A 4,700-nucleotide genomic window follows, 5' to 3' on the forward strand; every position below is an offset into this window, starting at 1 on the left:
CAAGCTGTATAGGCTCGAAAGCCTACTACCAATTAAGCATATTAGGTGATGTGCATCTCTGTAATGAGAAGGGGTGTGGTCTAATGACATCAACACCCTATATCAGGTGTGCATAATTATTAGGCAACTTCCTTTCCTTTGGCAAAATGGGTCAAAAGAAGGACTTGACAGGCTCAGAAAAGTCAAAAATAGTGAGATATCTTGCAGAGGGATGCAGCACTCTTAAAATTGCAAAGCTTCTGAAGCGTGATCATCGAACAATCAAGCGTTTCATTCAAAATAGTCAACAGGGTCGCAAGAAGCGTGTGGAAAAACCAAGGCGCAAAATAACTGCCCATGAACTGAGAAAAGTCAAGCGTGCAGCTGCCACGATGCCACTTGCCACCAGTTTGGCCATATTTCAGAGCTGCAACATCACTGGAGTGCCCAAAAGCACAAGGTGTGCAATACTCAGAGACATGGCCAAGGTAAGAAAGGCTGAAAGACGACCACCACTGAACAAGACACACAAGCTGAAACGTCAAGACTGGGCCAAGAAATATCTCAAGACTGATTTTTCTAAGGTTTTATGGACTGATGAAATGAGAGTGAGTCTTGATGGGCCAGATGGATGGGCCCGTGGCTGGATTGGTAAAGGGCAGAGAGCTCCAGTCCGACTCAGACGCCAGCAAGGTGGAGGTGGAGTACTGGTTTGGGCTGGTATCATCAAAGATGAGCTTGTGGGGCCTTTTCGGGTTGAGGATGGAGTCAAGCTCAACTCCCAGTCCTACTGCCAGTTCCTGGAAGACACCTTCTTCAAGCAGTGGTACAGGAAGAAGTCTGCATCCTTCAAGAAAAACATGATTTTCATGCAGGACAATGCTCCATCACACGCGTCCAAGTACTCCACAGCGTGGCTGGCAAGAAAGGGTATAAAAGAAGGAAATCTAATGACATGGCCTCCTTGTTCACCTGATCTGAACCCCATTGAGAACCTGTGGTCCATCATCAAATGTGAGATCTACAAGGAGGGAAAACAGTACACCTCTCTGAACAGTGTCTGGGAGGCTGTGGTTGCTGCTGCACGCAATGTTGATGGTGAACAGATCAAAACACTGACAGAATACATGGATGGCAGGCTTTTGAGTGTCCTTGCAAAGAAAGGTGGCTATATTGGTCACTGATTTGTTTTTGTTTTGTTTTTGAATGTCAGAAATGTATATTTGTGAATGTTGAGATGTTATATTGGTTTCACTGGTAATAATAAATAATTGAAATGGGTATATATTTTTTTTTGTTAAGTTGCCTAATAATTATGCACAGTGATAGTCACCTGCACACACAGATATCCCCCTAACAGAGCTAAAACTAAAAACAAACTAAAAACTACTTCCAAAAATATTCAGCTTTGATATTAATGAGTTTTTTGGGTTCATTGAGAACATGGTTGTTGTTCAATAATAAAATTAATCCTCAAAAATACAACTTGCCTAATAATTCTGCACTCCCTGTATATAATTCACCAAAAGTATTCACTGCACTCCATGAAGTTCAATTAGTGCCTATTTATTGATGCCAAATTAACAACCACCAATGCATTTCAACTCCCCAAGGAGTCTGTGAACAAGACTCCTTGGGGAGTTGAAACGCGTTGGTGGTTGTTAATTTGGCATCAATAAATAGGCACTAATTGAACTTCATGGAGTGCAGTGAATACTTTTGGTGAATTATATTTTTCGAGATTGGTCCTCTCCGTCACGAGCACCGGCAGTGGAGTGCACCACCCGGCAACCTTTAGACCATCCTTGTTTGAAGATATATATATATATATATATATATATATATATATATATATATATATATATACACAAGAGATTACTTTTATATTGGGGTGTGGTTTACCTGGGGGGGCGATCTCAGCCCCCAGGGAAACCACACACGCATTGACAAAAGTGATATCTCTCTCTCTCTCTCTATATATATATATGTATATATATATATATATATATATATATATTTATATATTGATATAGATATATTCTTACCAAAAATAAATCTTCGCACTTGGGGAAGTTCCTCTTTTCAGCTTTTAATTATATTGTGAACAGTGCTTCCACCACCTAACGCGTTTTAACCTAACCAGGTCTCGATCACATGTAACAACCGTCTCCTTCCACCACATTTATATAGTCCCTATCAAGTCTCTACACCAATGCATTCTGGAACATGTAGTTTATAAATGGTTATCCTTAAACTATACTTTAATTTATATTCCTTGATCCACTTTTTACATACTATATCCATCTTTTGTTATCCTCATACCACTTACAGTATTCATGCACTCTTTCTGATTATATAATATACACTAACAAATTAACATTTAATTTCAAATTATGGATATTCTCAGGATTACATTTCTAATATGTAAATAAATTAATTATAGTGCATAAACTGTTGTCAAAAGAACAATAACATGGAATCAATTAAGCATTTGTCTGACGATGTATAGACAAACATGTCTTCTTACTACCATCTTGTCTGTCTCTCTCACTGATTTTATGTTTGTTACAATTAACCTGCTCTATTATGACTCCACCATTATTAGTTACATGATATCCAGTGCTCATTAATGTAGCATATTACTGCAGAAATATGTGGATGGACTACTTTGTTATTCCCCAAAATAAATAAACTGTGTAGACTATGTGACTTAAAAACAAGGGTTCCCATTCTATTAGGCATGATGTTAATGATTTGTATGTGTTATATCTCATTATATTATGTACATTATTAGTCAGTACTCATTCATGGGGCAGTCTCTTGAGATCTATCAATAATGATTCCAATTATTGTCTGTAAGTGTACAAAAAGCTCTTCATCTGTGTTCAACCCAAATGGGATCTTAGTTTTGAGTTTAATAATGTATCTTGATTCCAAACGGCGTAATTTTAAAGTTCTGTTGCCCCCTCTTTCATTTTCAGGGACATGTGCCACTCCAAAGTACCTCGTCTGTTTCCAATATTTTTCCTGGCAATGTTTTTGATGTTTTACCATTGCATAACTCAAATCATTATTAACTGCTCTGATGTACATTTCTTTAACTTACAAGTTGTACTGCCTACGTACTTTAGACCACGCCCGCATTTCAGTACATATACCACATGGGTCATCTCACAGGTTATTTTTTGGTTAATCGTAAAAGTTTGGCCCATTTTATCTTGGACTGTTTTTCTATTCTGATCAATTTGACAAGGTTTGCATTGCAAATATTTGTGAAACCCTGTCACATCCTTCTTTAGCCAAGTTTGTGGTGCCTGTTCATCAAAATGACTTTTCACCAGTTGATCCTTAATGGTAGGTGCCCTCTTGTAGGTGATCTTTGGTCCTGTCCCCACTAAGTGTCCAGTATCAGAATCATTATATATTAAGTTCCAATGTCTTTGCAAAATCTTTGCAATATCATTGTGTTCCTTGTTGTATGACATTATCATTTGTATTTCTTGATCATCATTAATCTGCGGACTCTTTGACACTTTTTTTAATAAGGTGTGTTCTCTGCATGTGTTCCGTGCTTTTGCCATACCCATTCTTATATCCTTATGATTATACACTCTTTTTAGGAAACGATTTTCAAGTTCCTCACATTGTTCTGTCATTGTACTACTCTCTGAGCAATTGCGTCTAACTCCCAAAAATTCACCATAGGGTATGCTGTTCATTAAACTTTGAGGGTGAAAGCTTGTACCATGTAAAAGGCTGTTTGTTGATGTTGGTTTTCAGTACATAGTTGTATGGAATGTTTGATTGCATACATAGACTTTAATGTCCAAAAATTCCTTCGTATTGGTTTTATATGTGAATTTAAGACCCAGTTCATTATTGTTTAATATTTCAAAGAATTCTTGAAATTCCTTGTCTGTTCCCTTCTAAATAATGAACAAGTCATCAATGAATCTCACCCACAGTGGTACTTTTTCCATGTATTGATTTTCCTCTCTCCAAGCCACCTATCTTCCCCCCAACCCATCGTTAGGTAGGCGTAGCTTGGAGAAAAGGACACTCCCATTGCCGTCCCTTGTGTTTGAAGGAAAATCTCATGATTAAACACAAAAATGTTATTGGTTAAACACATTTCGATCATAGTTACCAACATCTTGGAATGTTGTAATTCTTGAATATTTCATTGCCTCAGAAAATATTCGACAGCCTTGAGGCCGACCTCATGTCTTTTAGAGATGTTCAAAGAAACCACATCCACTGTTACCAACAAGTATTCCTCCTGCCAATGAATATCTGTGAGTATTCTAAGGAAGTCACCTGTGTTCTTAATGTATGAACTAAAAGTTGGAACCAACGGTGCCAAATAATAATCAATATAAGAAGACATATTCTCGTATAAGGCCCCACAGCTTGAAATGATTGGTCTACCAGGTGGATTGTGCAAAGTTTTATGTATCTTTGGTAGGAAGTAAATTGTAGGTATAACCGGAAATGTATTATTTAGGAAGTGATATTCATTTTCATTGATCAGATTTTCATCCTGCCATTGTTTCAGTGTCCACTCAAATTGTTTGATCAAACCACCCATGGGATTCTCCTTCAATCTACGATAATTGTTCTTATCATTCAGTTGTCTATATGCTTCACATTTTGCAATCTTCTACATTCATGATCACTATGTTTCCTCCCTTCTCCGCTGGTTTAAAACTATTGTCTTATTC

The sequence above is a fragment of the Pleurodeles waltl genome, chromosome 8 (assembly GCF_031143425.1).
Source record: "Pleurodeles waltl isolate 20211129_DDA chromosome 8, aPleWal1.hap1.20221129, whole genome shotgun sequence".
NCBI lineage: Eukaryota > Metazoa > Chordata > Amphibia > Caudata > Salamandridae > Pleurodeles > Pleurodeles waltl.